The 18,172-nt window shown below is 40.6% G+C and overlaps 1 protein-coding gene across 9 annotated transcripts in view; it reads right to left on the bottom strand.

The window, feature by feature from the left end:
- sobpa (sine oculis binding protein homolog (Drosophila) a) overlaps nt 1–18,172 on the bottom strand; it is a 356,343-nt gene that overhangs the window by 113,118 nt on the left and 225,053 nt on the right. The window lies entirely within an intron of this gene.

Genomic DNA, 18,172 nt, shown 5'->3' with positions numbered 1-18,172 from the left:
ATGCGTTGGAGGGCATCTTTGACCACGTGGGAAGGGAAATTGCGGTCTCGAGAGAAGGAGGCCATCTGGTGTGTTCTATGGTGGAACTGGTCCTCCTGGGAGCAGATACGGCGGAGGCGGAGGAATTGGGAATACGGGATGGCATTTTTGCAAGAGATAGGGTGGGAAGAGGTGTAATCCAGGTAGCTGTGGGAGTCGGTGGGTTTGTACAAAATGTCAGTGTCAAGTCGGTCATCATTAATGGAGGTGGAGATGTCCAGGAAGGGGAGGGAGGTGTCAGAGATGGTCCAGGTAAATTTAAGGTCAGGGTGGAATGTGTTGGTGAAGTTGATGAATTGCTCAACCTCCTCCCGGGAGCATATTCAGACCCACTTTTTTCACTACTTTTATCATTCAGATTCACTTTTATCCTTCTGGTTGAATGATTGGTGCTCTAAAATAACCACCCCACCCTCCACTAAAAGACAACTGAAAACACCATCTTGAAGTTGAATGAAATTTAATTACATGTTTGCTTTGTGCTAAGTTGGGAATAATATTGCACACCCTGATCTCTTCTCCCTGGCCTTTCTATAGCAGCGTCCTCAGAGGTAGAGGAACAGCTGATATAGATTGCTCCAGCTTTTTTTCTAATTTATAGCTTCAATAAAGTGGCTGTCGGAAAATGACACCTCATCCCAGGAAGCAGCATCACCAGGGAGTAAATTACCATCTAGTACAACGGCAAGGCTGAATCAGAGCATAAAGTGGAGTCAGGATGAAACAAGTACTACCATCTTGGAGCTTGGCCAACATGATGTTATTCTAGCCCTAATTAAACTAAAGTGGCATTATAAGAAACGAGAGGATTAGATGCAAATGGCTGATTGCAGCGGCATTAATTTTCAAAATTAGCAGATAACAAGTTGCATAGATGAAAGAACGTCTCCTGAACCCCTCATTCATGTTGTATGTTGTCAGGGAGGAATGTCCAAATATTCACGGAAACATAGCTCCAGCCTATTGTCAAAGTAATGTCCCACGTAGGCAGTGGGGAGAGCTGGGATGCACAAACTGTGGAACAGTGGCATGTTGTGGGTCAACAGCCATGATTGGAATACAAAATGAAAAACAGATATGCACAAGGGACAGAATAGTGAATGAACAGTTAGGAAAAAAAATCACAAGTGCAGAGCAAGTAAACGGTAGCGCCTCTGTTATAATTCCTTCAAGAGCACTTAACCAGCAGCGTTCACAGAATCTAAAGTGCAAACAGACTGATTAGTATGCACGGTACATATAACTCCCCACAGGAAGTTCGCGCAGAGCTTGGTAGAGCCAGATCCCCTGAATTGAGCCTGGCAGCTTCTTTCTGACATAGACATCTCCACAAGAAGAATGGTTACCCTCAGTCACATGAAAGTTGTGTGTAAAATGCCAGCTGCCCATCAAAGTTGAGAATCTCCAGAGTTAGGAACAAGGAAATAGGTTCTCTACAAAGTACTTAAAAATAACTAAATCTTGTTCTGGAACTCGCTGTCATGAACAAATCTAAATTAGTAGATATAATTTGATGAGCTCATTCCTGGCAAAACTTTGGCTGGTTGTTTGGAAAATAAATCATTGATCATCATAAAAGATTTTTCACCTGTAAAGCCGGGTTTGGCAGAGTTTGATTGACAAGGGAGTCAAAGGTCAGAGGCAGAGGGTGGAAAAGGGAATTAAGGCCACAATCAAATCAGCCATGATCTTACTGAATGGCAGAGCAGGCTTCAAGGGGCAAATGACCTAATCATGCTCCTATTTTTCCTGAAGTTATGACTGCTGGCATGATGAAAATCACTGACCTCGCTAACATGAAATAAATTTTGTCAAGAGGAAGGAAATCCAAGCATTCATTTAAGTCATCAGTTGACTAAATGGATTATGAAAAGGAATGGTTGGGACATCCTGTTATGTAAAGAGGCCTAGTGGTATTATTGCTGGATTGTTAATCCCAAGACCCAAGAATTGTTCTGGGGACCCAGGTTCAAATCCCACCATGGCAGATGATGGAATTTGAATTCAGTACAAATCTGGAATTAAGAGTCTCATGATGACCATGAATCCATTGTCAATTGTTGGAAAAACCCTCCTGGCTCTCTAAGATCCTTTAGGAAAGGAAACTACTATCTTTACCTGACTTTTAACTGCCCTCTGGACAATTAGGGATGGGCAATAAATGTTGGCCTTGTCCCGTGAATGAATGAAGAAAACCTTAATGTTGAGAACTGAAACACCGCTGTAAGCATTAATTGTTAAGTTTTATTTCTGAAAGAAATCTGATAATTGTATAATTGATGATAAGAACGACCAGGTAGAAGGTATGTATTGTCTGAACACATAGAAAAGATTATTTGTTGACTTTGGGGTGGTGACGAGAGTTAGGTGCTATACACTCGTTATGTTTCACTTTGTGGATAAATTAAAACTGAGTAGAGATTGGCTTGTGACCTCCTCCTTTACCAATGGCTGTTGAAAGCTTAATAATCATTGTTATAATATTCTACGGAGCATCTGGAAGAATCAAAACAACATGCCTTAAAAAAATAACAATGATGGGGGGGAGGGGGCGAAGTTTAAAGGAGACGTGTGAGGCAAGAATTATTTGCAGAGAGTGGAAGGTGTGTGGAATGCACTGCTGGGAGTGTTGGTAGAAGCCGATACAATAGCAATGTTTAAGAGGCATTTAGACAGACACATGAACAGTCCAGAAATAGCGGGATATGGACCACATGCAGGCAGATAGGATTTGGAATGGCATCATGGCAGACATGTTGGGCAGAAGTGCCCGTTCCTGTGCTGTATTTCTGTATGTTCCAAGTTCTTTAATTACAATGTTCTCAATTTTAAAAGTAAATGCATCTTTTAAAGGACTATGTTTTGGATTTTTCTACGTCCACAACCAACTGTGTATCTAATTGACTTATGGCACTCTATTTATGCTGACCTTGCTTACATTTTGATGGTCTGTTTGTACAATAATATAAATGAGCTCAGGCTTCATTAGCTGCCTTCCATTAAAAGTCAACATCAGATTTACACAGAATTTTTAAAAATAACTGCAATATTACACACCTGCAAGTAAATAGTGCAATCTGCAGTGACACATGATGATAGTAATGATAAAATTCTCTCCCAAGAGGTGATATAATCTTAGTTCCTCAATATGGTCCTGCTTCAATAGTGTAGCATTTACAACCATCTATACAAACGCAGTATTTATCATTTTATTTAGATATAAGTTGCATTATCACTTTAGAGATTGTCAATTGCTGCAAACATACTGGAAGACTTATTTCTCAAACTGCTAAGAGCACAATGATAACAGAAACATATCAATCTTGATGGAAGGTCAGAGACTGAAATTATAATTTTGCTTCTCTCTCTCTCCAGATGCTGCCAAACTGCTGTGTGTTTTTAACATTCTCTATTTTTGTTTCAGATTTCCAACCCCTGCATATACAAATTAATATTAAGTGCACTTACATCTGTCATCACCCAGAGCAGGTCACACACCTCATTTGCCAGTTACCAGAAAACTGCAAAACTAGTGGTGACTTGCTATGGAAGACAGCCAATGGAAAGTTGAGAGCTTACTTAGTTGGTGCTGTAAATATTATTGTCAGCCATGGCTCAGTCGATAACACTGAGTGAGAAGATCCTGGGTTGCTATTTCAGAGATTAAATACAAAAGCAAGGCTGACACCCCATTGCAAAACTGAGGGAGTGCTGCATTGTCAAAGGAGTTAAACTGAGGCTCTGTACACTCTCTAGTCGACCTAAAATATTCTAAGGCACTGTTTTGAAGAAGAGCAGAGGAATTATCATTGCTGTCCTGGCTAATAGTTATCCCTCGGTCAACATCATAAAAACTGATAATGAGGCCATTGTTATATTGCTATTTGTGGGAGTTTGCTGTGCACATATTAGTTGTTACATTTCAAAAATACACTATTAGCTATAAAGTGATTTGAGATGTTCAGTAATCATAGAAAATGCTAAAACGTAAAAGCTTTTTCGTTGGACTAGTCAAACTTCATGAATTCTTTGCTCCTATCCCTGACCAATATTGCACAAGTAATTATAATGCGTACTTCAATAAAAAAATTAAAAATAAGTTAAAATGTAACTTTCTGAATAGACATTTCACATGCTGAAGCACTAAATTACATTTTTGTTGCATTCGTTAAGACATTAGAAGTAAGTCTCAGAATTAGAAATAAACTCATTTCAAAACATCTTGTCAGCATCACCAACATCGTACTTTAAATAAATAATTGTGTAGATTACGACTAAATCTGCTAAAATACATTTTCATCCATCATAACCATATCTCTGCATCCCTGTTTAAACTTCTACACTACTCAGAACATACACTTAAGATGTTTAATGAGGTGTCTTCTTTAAACGCAGGTTCTTTTACAAGTGGATTATTCTGATTGAAGTTGCATTCCTTTGCTAACAATAGGAACCCCAAATGACTTTGACGAGTTGTGATCCAGTTTAATGTAGCACTTTGGCATAAGTTAGCACATAATTGGCTCAATTTAAGGGGGCTGCACAATGACATGATGTGAAAGATTATACCAGTGCCAAATGGGTGCTCTTTGGGAGTTTGAGGTAAAATTACTGTAAACCACACTCAGACGTGACCTAGTGTTGAGGCACTGAATAGAGGGCCTAGATTGCGCCTGGCTTGAAATATTTGATTTTAAATTTAGCTGCAAAAAGAGCTTAATTTCCCAGTACTACCATTCCTCATGCTCACAAGGTATGTTTTCCCAATTTTAGTTATTTGACAATCCATGGGTGTCTGAAGCATTTTTGACATTCTGTTACCTGAAGAGAAACAGAATTAAAATCCAGTTACTTCAGCAAATGACGCTGTGAATATTTTAGGATTGGGCTCAAAGGTATTTAATAATACATTGTTATACATGTGTCAAGAGGCACCATCACATGATATAGGCAGCATCGCACCAGTGGCTGAATGAGTAATAGTCATTTCTAACTTGAAAATATGACTTGTTAAACTCCTACATATCTTAAAACTGAAACTTATCCTTCAGTACTGTTTTCAGTGACTTAGCTATTGGGCCTGTACAGGATTCCATCAACACTACTTACAACAAAGTCATTAATATCTTAGAAATAAAACATCATTCACTGAAATTGAGGATGAGTTTTGCTGCCTTGGGACTTTCAAATGGCAACTACTGATCTCACAGGGAGCACTTCATTTGCAATGTTATATTGCATCTCTACAATTTAGGTACAGGTTTTGAGTAAACCCTTAGCTTTTTATTTATTCTCCTCGACCAATGTATTTCCCATCATTTTCTACAGTCTGTTTCCATACAGATCCAGTCATCTAATATACTGAAAGGATCCAGACACTGAGAATAAACAGGCTACTCAGCCACTGGGTGCCTCATAGCTGAAGTCTGAATCTCATCTCTACTTGATGTTTCTGCATTGTCATCTTGTGAGGTGTTTGCTGACACTCAGAAGCCCACTGAATAATATTTACTAGATTACTAGACTAATACCTGGAATAAGCAGCTTGTCTTATGTAGGAAGGCTGGACAGGCTAGTCTCTACTGAAAACAAATACTTGAGATCATAGTGGGTCAGGCAGCCTCCAAGGAGACAGAACAAGCTAACACTGAGTCTAGATGACTCTTCATTAGAGCTGACATGAAGTGTGGACAGGGCAGCATTTATGCAACAGTGGGGTGGTTGGAGTGCTGGGGGAGAAAGGATGTTGGTAGTTCAGATTAAGTGATTGGAATGTGAGAATGGCAGAACAATGTTGTGTCTAACTGCCAGACTTGAAAGAACAGGCAGTTCCACTGGGGTGGGAGAAGGGGAGAGAGGACATTGTGATAGAACATGTAACAGGTAAAGCTAAAAGAAAGGAAAGGAATGGGAGCTGGTTCGCAAGTTGAAGATGTTGAACTCCATATTAAGTCCATAAGGCAGTATCCTCTGGTGTTTAGAAGAGGTGATTTAATTGAAGCATACAAAATGCTGAGGGACCTGACTGGATAGATGTTGAAAGCATGTTTCCTCTTGTGAGACAGTCTAGGACTAAGGGTTATAGTTTGAAAGTAAGAGAGCATTTAAAACAGAGATGATGAAACACTTCTCGCAGAGGGGGTTCAGCATCTTTAGAATGCTATTTATAGGCAATGGATTGTGGAATCCTTAAATATTTTATATGGCAGAGTTAGGTAGATTCTTGATTATCTAGAGATGAAAGATCATTGAGGAAATGCAGGATTATAGAATTGAGGTCAAAGTCAAATCAGCAACGATCTAATGGAATGGCTGAGCATGCCTGAAGGGTTGAGTGGCTTATTCTTGTACGTTCACCTTAGATATGTTTTGGTTGGGGCAGGGATTGCATCTATGAGGCGTGTGAAGTGCTGTACATTAGATTGGCATAACGTAGGCAGCAAAATGATCATCTGGCAATATATTCAACTGATGTTGATTCAAGGTCAAAGAGAAGGTCTTTTTCCTTGATGATTTGGAAATGCCGGTGTTGGACTGGGTGTACAAAGTTTAAAAATCAAAGTTGAAAGCTAGTGTGCTTCCAATTAAACCTGTTGGACTATAACCTGGTGTTGTGTGATTTTTAACTTTTTCCTTGATGGACTTGTGATGTGCTGTCTCTATCTCTAAGGAGGTGACACAATTGCAGGACAGGTGTGGGAGTGTGGGCAGGAGCATGTTTGCTCACGATATTCCAGGCAAGTTTTGAACACTCAAGAATGAAAGATTAACCATTGGGACATTCCATTTACAAACCGGAAGAATAAAATCTTAATGCATTTCAAAATTTCTACTTTGTTACATTTTCTTTGAACATTTTGCTTTGCATGACACACAGTAACTAGGCTGGGGAGAGGCTTTAGAAGGAGAAGTCATATCATGAAATCTCAAAGAATACAAGTAGCCAGAATGATCAACCCTTTGCTCCAGGGGTTTTATGAATGTGGTGGGCTTGCTGACCCACTGTCTATCATACTTGTGATTTCGGAATGCTTTTAAATGTACACCTCCCAGCAGGGATTAAATGGGAAGATCAAAGTGCAGAAACCTGCAGCAACATAGCGCCCAAAGCACCAATAACCTCTCATGATCCCAACTGAGATCACTTCACTGGGTTGAACGAGGATTCTAAGGCTCATTTGAATCTCCTAGTCAACTGAACAAATTAGTATGGAAATGACAATTCCTAATGATTGAATGTGCAAGGAATTGGGCAAATAGGATTCAAACCATTATTGTTTCATGAGTATTGGTCTATGTTCAGGTAGTAAATGAATGGACAAAGAATAATATGAGGAAGACATAGACAACCACCTACTCTAAACTCCTGATCGAAAAGCTGCAAAGATAGTGTTTCCTAAGATCTGTATGTACAGGAATGGGCACTACACTCAGTGACATGAGATTGCCTATAGCTTCAAGATCATACACAAACTTCTTCACACCATTCTTAAAAACAAGAGAGAAGGAAGTTAACTGAAAGACAGTTTTTAAGAAATGTTTGTGTGTATCTATAACCCAACGTGCTTAATAGGCAACCCTCTCATCTGGCACCAATGCTATTGCTGATGCTGTACTCTCTTACCCTGAAATAATCATCACAATTTCCATAGATATGTACAGTCTGCAGCAGCACATTGCCCTGGCAATTACACTGAATTATACTAACCTCTGCACTCTTGCAATGCTCTAAACTCTTGATTGCCAACACCTTTTTTCAATTAGTTCATGGGACGTGAGAGTTGCTGGCCAGGCCAATGTTTATTGCTATCCTTAATTGCCCAGAGTGCAGTTAAGTGTCAGCCACATTCAGCTGAATTCAAATTTTACCATTTGCCATGGCGGGATTTGAACTCAAGGTCCTAGAACATTGGTTTGGGGTTCAGTAACATTAGTACTACACCACTGCCTCCTGCAGTTCTCTTGAGTGAATAACTGCTGAGGAACTATCAGTTCACTAATAGTGGATAATCGACAGGACATTGCAGAAAGTTTCCAAGCTTCATAGGTCTCTCTCTCTTTTTCATTTATTCTTTGATGAGAGGTGGGTGTCACTACTAAGGTCAGCATTTGTTGTCCACCTCTAACTGTTCTTGAACTAAGTGACTTATTATGTCATTTCACGCTCTAGTTAGGAGTCAACTACATTAGGAGTCACATGTAGGCCAGACTGAGTAAAAAAGTGAGATTACTTTCCTTAAAAGGACATTAGTGAACCCGGGGGGATTTTTATGAGGTCGACAATAGTTTCATGATCAAGAGTGTGGTGCTGGAAAAGCACAGCAGGTCAGGCAGCATCCGAGGAGCAGGAGAATCGATGTTTCAGGCATACGTCCTTCATCAGTATTCCTGATGACGGGCTTATGCCCAAAATATCCATTCTCCTACTCCCCGGATGCTACCGGACTTGCTGAGCTTTTTCAGCACCCCACTCTCGACTCTGATCTCCAGTATCTGCAGTCCTCACTTTCTCAATAGTTTCATGATTACCATTAGCTTTCGATTCCAGATTTTAGTAACTCATTTTAAGTTCCACTAGCTGAGGTGGGATTTGAAATGACGTTCCCCTTGAGTATTAGCCTGGGCCTCTGGATTATGAATCACTACTCTGCCACCACTAAGAAGTGTGCATTTAGTACCCCTGAAAGACCCCTCCTTATACAGATATCGGACCTGGGTAAGTACTGAAAAATAGTTTCCTTTTGTCATTTCTGATCATCTTTATTTTCCCATCACACCTTGGATACTATTTCCTGTGTCATTTCCCCCACTCCCAGTAACAGTTTGGGTTTCCAATACCACCACAGGCAGGAGTTCTCAAAGTAGGTCGATCTCACAGAACTGCAGTCATGGACCTCAGCAGAACATGTTGTAAAAGATACATACCATATGTCCCAAACAGGCATTGCACTACAAGGTTCTCGTCTTTCTGATGGATTTACTCACTGCCTTTTCATTTATAGACACAGTGTGAATCAGGCTGAGATAAGATATGCATCGCCTTCTGTTGACTGCATGGGCTGAAAGAAAATCATCTTAGTTTTATCCCAACTCTGAAAGTGTGCCCATTACTACTTTGCAGTAAACTGATAACCTCACTCAGACTGACTGCGAGAGAATGGCTAGTCCAGAAGTGGAGCAAACTGGGGGGCTCTTCGCAGAGAAAACATGGGGGAAAAAAAAGGAGGAAATACACACAAAACAAAACCTCATGATATAAATGGTAAAAGGGTTATGAAAGTTAAAAGAGGTCAAGCACCAATACACAGCAGCACAGGAAGGGAAACTGAAAACCCAAATCCTGCAACTCCTAACATTGTCAACTTTATTCCAAACGCCTCATGTGAGATGATGGTGTGCAAATTCATACATCTCAAGGCAGATTTAAGATCAGGAGCAAACTTGTTGCCTCAGAATGCTGCAGAATTCAGAGCAGATTCCCAGCTAACAATGCTAATGCTGATGTCAATTCTAAACAGACAGATTCCTGATGGTTCAGGAGATTAGTTGAACCAGACAATCCAGGAAGTTAGGTAAAAACAAGGACTGCAGATGCTGGAAATCAGATTCTGGATTAGTGGTGCTGGAAGAGCACAGCAGTTCAGGCAGCATCCGAGGAGCAGTAAAAGCGACGTTTCGGGCAAAAGCCCTTCATCAGGAATAAAGGCAGAGAGCCTGAAGCGTGGAGAGATAAGTGAGAGGAGGGATGAGGTGTTCTTCCTCCAGGTGTCTGGTGGTGAGGGAGCGGCGGTGAAGGAGGCCCAGGACCTCCATGTCCTCGGCAGAGTGGGAGGGGGAGTTGAAATGTTGGGCCATAGGGCAGTGTGGTTGATTGGTGCGGGTGTCCCGGAAATGTTCCCTAAAATGCTCTGCTAGGAGGCGTCCAGTCTTCCCAATAAGAGGAGACCACATCGGGAGCAACGGATACAATAAATGAAATTGGTGGGTGTGCAGGTAAAACTTTGATGGATGTGGAAGGCTCCTTTAGGGCCTTGGATGGAGGTGGGGGGGGGGGGAGGTGTGGGCGCAGGTTTTGCAGTTCCTACGGTGGCAGGGGAAGGTGCCAGGATGGGAGGGTGGGTTGTAGGGAGGGGCGTGGACCTGACCAGGTAGTCACGGAGGGAACAGCTGCTGTGCTCTTCCAGCACCACTAATCCAGGAAGTTGTCAGCTTTGTTTCCTCATCTGTGCTGAGTTTGTTGGCCTCAGTCAGGCTAATGATATGTAACCCAACTCAGAAAGGGCACTATAAGGTGCGATTTAGGAATTCAAGAAATATAATTCAGTTGTGTTCTGTAGTTTGGGAGAGGGAGGTGAAATCAGCTTCACAACTGATCAGGATTTGTGAAGCGGAAATTAGCAAGTTTCTCTCCTCGGAAAGTTAAAGGGTCAATTGAAATGACAAGACTGCGAGTGAGAGATTTTGAGAGGTAAGGAATTAAGATTTACAAAGCCAAACTAGGTTAATATATTGTGAAATACATCATTCATTATCTACTTCAATGATGCAGCAAGCCCTGTGCACGGAGATTGGGTAAGGTTGCAGTCAGGGTCATCTGTGATACACTGTGATTATAAGGCCTGCCACTGACACTCCCTGTCTAGGTATACACACTTTAACAATGATCAGAGAGTGATTGGCATATGTGGCCGGCTGCACATAAATTACCTGCATTCAACCTCCCATTCCCAATCTCTCCTTTTGCTGTCTTCGACTAGGAGACTGCCTAGCAAGACCCAAAGTGCAGGAAACAAAACAAATCTCTAAAATGGAGAAATAAATCAGTAAGAAATGAAAAAGAGAGAAATCGTGTACTGCACAGATCAAGGAATGTTTTTGAAAACATTTCATTAATGTAGCTGACTTGTTGAGCAAACCGAAGCGCAGAGAACTGTCACAACGCTAATCAGCCGTATAAAAACAAGCAGCAGTTAGACAGGATTGTACAGACAAATAAATAAATGGGTAGGTGCAGAACCAAAAATAAACTCATAGGAAATAAGAGGAACCAGCCCTACTCTTGAATTAACATAGAGAGGGCATAAATACTGGAAAGGAGAGGGGAAGGAAGCGAAGCAAAAGTTGGAATTTTTTATGGATTGTGTTGCGTGGTGCTTAGATATTACAGTAAGGTTATTTTAAAAAGGTCATTTTTAAATGTGTACTTAAAAAAAAAAGTGTCTACATACATGTCAAGTCTAAGCGTTTTTTTTTGGGTTCACCCTATCGGAATTCCAAGTAGTAAGTAAATGACCAATCTCCCTATGTTATACAGGACTGATTAATGGGAAACCCAGCAGGAATGGCGTATGTGAGCCTTGTAGAATCACTGGCTATTTGGCCAATTTTGCATGTGCTGGCTCTTTGAAAGCTCACTTCTTTTCAGCCTCATTTTAAATGGAGGAGGAGCTAGGTGTGCACATTTTGCAGCAGAGTTTTACCAATAGCCATGAAAAGAGGGATACAGCTTCAGCCTTAAAAGGGACGGACACAGTTCAGCATCTGTGGTGGAGCCAGGAAAGTTTCTTCTACAGAGTGAGGCAGAATCTCTAGTTTTCTAACATTGGTCTCTGTGCGGTAGAAACTGTAGCATGGTTTCACATTTACCTGAAGCTTGCATCTCCTGAATGAGTGTTTGATGGTACGCCATGGTTGCAATCATAGCATCAACTTGAGCAGCAGTCCAAGTGGCCTTGCATTGGATGGAGTTAGCGAGAGTGTGGAAAATCTGGGCCAGGCCATATTCATTTGATTTGAATCATACCTTTCACGTAGTAAAACATCTCAAAATGCTTCACAGCAATGTCATCAAACAAAATGTGACACTGATCCCCATTTAACCTGAACTGTAAGTGGTGAATTGCAGAGGCTTCGGATATTCATCTGTATGTAATTGGTGATGTTTTCCTCATGTAAAGCCTAGAACTTGTGCTGGAAAAGGCACAGCAAAGGTTTCCAAGCATCATGGTTCTGACCAAAACTAGGGGCAGACAATTAGTTCCCATTCCTCCTCTCTCCTCTTTTTGAGCATGTTTGCATGTTTGCAAGCAACACTGAAGAAAAAGTAAGGCGTTGTATCTGTCATTAGTACTAAAGTACATATTAATGCAATTAGAGTCAGAGACTCAAAGATATACAGCACGGAAACAGACCTTTTGGGCCAACTTGCCCATGCTGGTCAGATTTCCTAAATTAATCTGGTCCTATTTGCCAACACTTGGCCCATATCCCTCCAACCCCTTCCTATTCATATACCCATCCAGATGTTTTTTAAATGTTGCAATCGTACCAGCCTCCACCTTTCCTCTGGCAGCTCATTTCATTCATGCAGCCCTCTCTGTATGAAAATGTTGCCCCTTAGGTCCCTTTTAAATCTTGCCCCTCTCACCTTAAACCTATACTCTCCTCAGGGAAAGGAACTTGTCTATTCATCCCATCCATCCCACTCATGATTTTATAAACCTCTATAAGGTCATCCTTCAGCCTTCAATGCTCCAGGGAAAACAGTCCCAGCCTATTCAATCACTCCTTATAGCTCAAACCCTCCAACCCTGGCAGCATCCTTGTAAATCTTTTCTGAACCCTTTCAAGTTTCACAACATGCTGCCAACAGGAGGGAGACCAGAATTGCATGCAATACTCCAAAAGTGGCCGAACTAATGTCCTGTAAAGCTGCAACATGACCTCCATTTATCAGGACATGTGGTCCAGATATATAGCACAGCAGTTCAGAATATTGAGAATGTTGTTATCCAGTGTGCTATTGTAAAGGAATTTTAATATCTCAAGATTTTTAAATCACAACAATGGGGCTGCCTTGTTTTAAAATTCCCAAGCACCGCTTCAATTTCACCTGCAGTTAAGTGAGGATTTTGTGAGACATAGCAACCAATTTTGAAAATTTTTTTCCCACTTTAAAACTGGAAAAGAAATATAGCAAATCATCCCGCAGTTCTTTAATTAAAACAGAGCTAAATTAGTATAATTTGAGTGGTTAAGTAAGAAGAAGAAAACTGTAGCAACTACACTTAAGATATGAACCACTACTTTACAATAATGATTCACCACTGGCACCACACATGGGGAAGAAAGACAACATATGGTTTTAAGTGACGCTGGTGATATTTTGATCAAGGCAGGCAGATCTAACTGAGTACTCATTTTTTTATATTTTTGTTATAAGTTCCCATATCCTTTTTTTTTTAATAGAAATCACTATTAATTTGTCAGAAAGTAATTGCACCTTGTTCCCCATTATGGCACTATAGTGACTCCACCGGGGTAAAACTGTAATTACACTGTAACCAATTGACACGAGCAATTTCCACTATTAATATTCAGATACGTACTTATAACAGAAAAAGCTGACAGGAAATGAGCATCGGCATGAGATTTTAAGTATTAATAGTGTATCGTTAATCTTAACGCATTGGGGGAAATCGGGGTATGGTCTGGTCTTCAGGAGAAACAGGGTTGGAGGCTGGTAGGTATGTGAAGTAGGTTGTGCGGGTGTAATTCAATCTGCATTTAAAGTCACAATTTCTTTCCTTATCATTCTGCATCCATTATAAGTTTGTTAACGTTCATCTTTATAATAGAAACTGCCATGCACAGGAATTGCACCGTCTTCTCTCCCTCTCACCCCTCCTTCCTAAATGGGATTAAATATCATCTTTTTAATGATACTGATTTAGATGAATTAACCCGATAGGGTAAGTAAATGAAGTCACCCTAAAACTACAATCAACAAACCTAGTGGACGATGAATAAACCAAGAATATTTCATTACAACTTGAAGCAAGTTACAAATACAGTTATCTCAAAACCAACACCCTTGAGACAAGGCCATACTGAATTTTGGGTATTTCCAAATTTCAGTTAAGGCCCTAAGTGTTTTGGATCAAATTGAGTCGTTGGCCAAGGGTTGCTTTAGGTGGAGGACTGAGTGAGGAGTGAAGTGGTAAAGCTAATAACTAGTTTGGAGTCATATCATATCAATGGTCTAGAATTTTACTCAACTAAAATTGATGCATGGACTAGCATAAACAATGTCTAATTTTCAGGCACTGCCAGATTGTGGGCAGCCAGATTTACAAGTTTTGACACTTTGCTATCAGAACAACATTGATACTCTGCAACGGTCTGAGGGAAGAGCATCAAGGGGATCAGGATCACACCAGGAGCTTCACAGAATTCTCTTCACAAAAAAATGAAAATTCAACAACATCAGTTCGAGGTTTGTAGGTGCAGAAAGCCAAAGGCAATGTAAATATGACGCCCATTTAATTTGGAAGGTAATGCAAGGTCAACTTTTCCCTTCAAAACCACACTCTAATCCTCATTAATCTTTAGCTGCCTTCCATGCTCGAACCCACCTCTTTCCTCTGTACCTTTCTTGATATTCTGAAATAGGCTCATCAAGGAATTAATTCCTACCTCCATTCTTTATTCCCAGTGACAGCTGCTGGGGCGAATCTTACAAACCTCCTTGCCATCCCAGTTAACTCACACATTACACCCCTCAATGAATTATTGCAACAGCTCAATACTCATTGACCTCTCTATATTTCTACCAAGAAAGTCAGATCTCTCACAAATAAGAACGTAGGCATTCACTACTTCATCGACAACTGCGGCATTGTTGGAAGCTTAGCTTATGGATGTAATCTCCTCTTTTCAGAACTTCATGCAGTTCTTCCTTTAACCTGTCCTTTAAAATCCATCTTCTTCTCTATCTATCCAAAACTTAACTTGACTTTGACAAAGGAATGATTTCCATCCTTTCCACCTTCATCATTTAACCAAGCAACTGCTGAGCCTTGGAGATTACAGCCTCCATTTTCAGTGGGCTTAGTCCTTCCTGCTCACAGTTTACCATTCAACTATTTTTGCTTATGAAGGGCTTTTGCCAGAAACGTCGATTTTCCTGCTCCTCGGATGCTGCCTAACCTGCTGTGCTTTTCCAGCACCACACTCTTCATTCAATAATACAATACTCAAGGAATACAATACTCTACCATAAACCTTTCTACTTACTGTTTTCCCTTCAAGATCCTCCTTAACACTGTGATCATACTTTTAGATGCCTCTGTAATACCTCCTCTTTTGTCTCAGTGAGTTTTTTTCACTCATTAAAGTGCCTTGAGATATCATTCTACATAAAAGAAGCTATATAAATGCAAATTGTTATTGTTCTAGTATGCCTCAAGTAAGACTAAAGAGAACCAATTGTCCACTGACAGAGAGCAGAGAGCAAATAAGGACTCAATGTTAAAGGAGTACTTATTAACTACGTCAAAAAATATTTAGACAAAGTGTTGAATGGTTAAAGCAAGGTAGGGAAAATCAAAAAGTCCTCATAGCTCACTGGTTCCTGGGAGGACAGGCAAAGGAATAGAATTCCACCCTAATGCTCCTGGACAACATTAGGATCAAAATGAAAATTTGTTGAATGTGCTTGATTACCCCTGGAGACTGGGAAGCACTTGTCTACAATTCTCCCTTCAGGGGATGAAAAAGCTTTGGGAGAGTTCACAATAAAAATGCATTGTGCAGGAGTTTGAGAGCAGGAGACATGGGGTTGATTATTTTTGTCCAAGCACACTCTCATTCTAATGCAGAATATGTATCATTTATGTAGAGTCATAGCACGGAAACTGACTCTTTGGTCCAACTTGTCCACGCTGACCAGATATCCTAAACTGATCTAGTCCCATTTGCCAGCACCTGGCCCATATCCCTCTAAACCTTTCTTATTCATATACTCATCCAGTTTTAAATGTTGTAATTGTACCAGCCCCACCACTTCCTCTGACAGTTTGTTCCATATATACACCAGCCTCTCACCTTAAACCTATGCCTAAAGTTTTAGGCACCCCTACCTTGGGAAAAAGACCATGGCTATTCACCTTATCCATGCCCCTCATGAGTTTTACAAACCTCTAGAAGGTCACCCCTCAGCCTCTGATACTCCAGGGGGAGTATCTCTCACTGACACCTCAATTACTTGCCCTGAGAAGGTTAAGTATTGCACCTTCTCTCATAGGTACATCCCACATTGAGTAAGAACATTTTCTTGTACTCAGTTGACTAATTCCTTTCCATCCAAGCCCTTTGGCAGGCCCAGTCTATGTTTGGAAAATTAATATCCCCACCATCACAACCCTATTATTCCTTCTCAATGTTTGCTTCTCAATTTCCCGCTGATGAATGGGATCCATTTTTTTTCCCCATATTACGATAAAAAGACCTTCATGGCTTGTAAAATGACTGAGTGACAAGGCCATGCAGCCAACTAAAGCTGATGGACTGATATAGCCTGAATTCCTTGAAAACTTAGGTTGCTATGGAGATTTGCCACACTTACGAATTAGGAATCGGAAAACAAAAATATTTTCCAATTCTGGGAACATGAGAGGCAGACGAGGGTGACAGAAGGAGAATCTTGCCCTGAATATTTACATTCGCGCTCTCAGCGGTTGTTCTGAGTGGCATCAGCAGAAACCTGGTCACCTCCCCCTAGAACAGCTGGAGAAACTAGAGAAAAATTTGCCTCAGCTTTCAAATGAAATTTTAAAAACACACTTTCAATGCAGTAAGTTCTTTCTGAGCCCAAATGGTTAACCTGCATTGTTCCTCTGAACAGCTGCTGGGTGGCTTTACAACTTTCAAAGGAGAAATCTTTGTCTAAAAAAAACACAGACAAGTGTATTTAAATCTGTGGTGGGTGGTAACAATAATGCTGATGGTACAGCTGTGGACAAGAACAACTTAAAATCTAATCACAGTAGAAAGGTTTGGGCATAACGTTGCATGAAAAATTTGATTTAAAAACAACATAACTTGGATTTCTTAGGCCCAACACTGCATGTTAATTTTGAGTGAAGACCAGAGGATGAGAGTCACACGACGAGAGATTCACCAGTGACACACTCATTAGCATGTTCACTTAGCTGACATTTGCACTTGTTCCTATAATCATTTCACCTAATCCCTGTTGAGTCCCTCTCATCATCCGGAAGATCACTGGTTAGCTGCCTCATTCACATATGGTACGCATATAATTACACTCATTCCGTTCTGCAGTCCATAAATATGATGAGTTCCTGGCATGGGGCCACCATTTCATCTGCACTGTATAAGGGAGCCAGTATGTCACGGAAAAGGGGTGAGGTACAGTCAGAATTCAGATGTAAAGTAGCTTCTGTAAGCTCGAAAAAAAAAGCAATTTTTCCATGGAGATACATTTTGTATACAATTATTCTGTGCTACAAACTAAGTAATATTATTACAACAGTAAGCACTTATGTCTTAATTTTCTTTTTCTTTATCCTTGTTACTTTGAGAGTTTGTCAACCACTGTCAGACATCAGTTTTGCTTCATGATCAATCAGCCTGGAGACAGGGCAGAGATGGGCGTGTTGGGGGGGGCGGGGGGGAAGAGAGATGGTGGATGGAAGGTGCCTTTCATGTTAAAAAAAAAACATGACAACTAAGACTGGTTCTCTCCTCCACCATCTCTCAGCCCACAGAGGAAATGTCCCACTGTGGCAAAACTTGCTATTTAGCCTTGGCAAGAGCTCTGGACAGCCAGTGGTGTGTGAGCTCAGTAGTTCCTATTTCAATCAGTAAATACTGATTGCAACTTACAATGTTGGACAAATCCCTTCTCGGAGGGTCTCACAGTCAGAGTGCTTGGATCTTTTGCAACTGGTTACACTCCATCCAGTGGGAATACATCCTCTAGTGCACTCATGAAAGTTTCACTAAAATAAAATTAAACGCCATAACACCTCAGAGCACATTCAGAAATGAATAGGAATAAAAATAAAATATTATTTGTTATTGACATTAATCAAAGTATCCATGACAGAAAGAGATTGACAGTGAAAGAGAGAGAGAGAGAAAAAAAATGAATGATATATACTGCCACATCCCCGAAGGTCACTGACACAGGACTGGGCCAAGTGACTATCTGTCTTACGTCAATTCTGGCACTTAGTGCTGAGTAGGGACAGACAAAATGAAGTAAGGTAAAGGCACCAAAACAAGTCCCATTAAAAAACCAACTCAGTCTGAACATTTTCCCAATTCA

This window comes from Chiloscyllium plagiosum, chromosome 3, assembly GCF_004010195.1.
Source record: "Chiloscyllium plagiosum isolate BGI_BamShark_2017 chromosome 3, ASM401019v2, whole genome shotgun sequence".
NCBI lineage: Eukaryota > Metazoa > Chordata > Chondrichthyes > Orectolobiformes > Hemiscylliidae > Chiloscyllium > Chiloscyllium plagiosum.
This window is presented reverse-complemented; position numbering and strand designations above follow the sequence as displayed.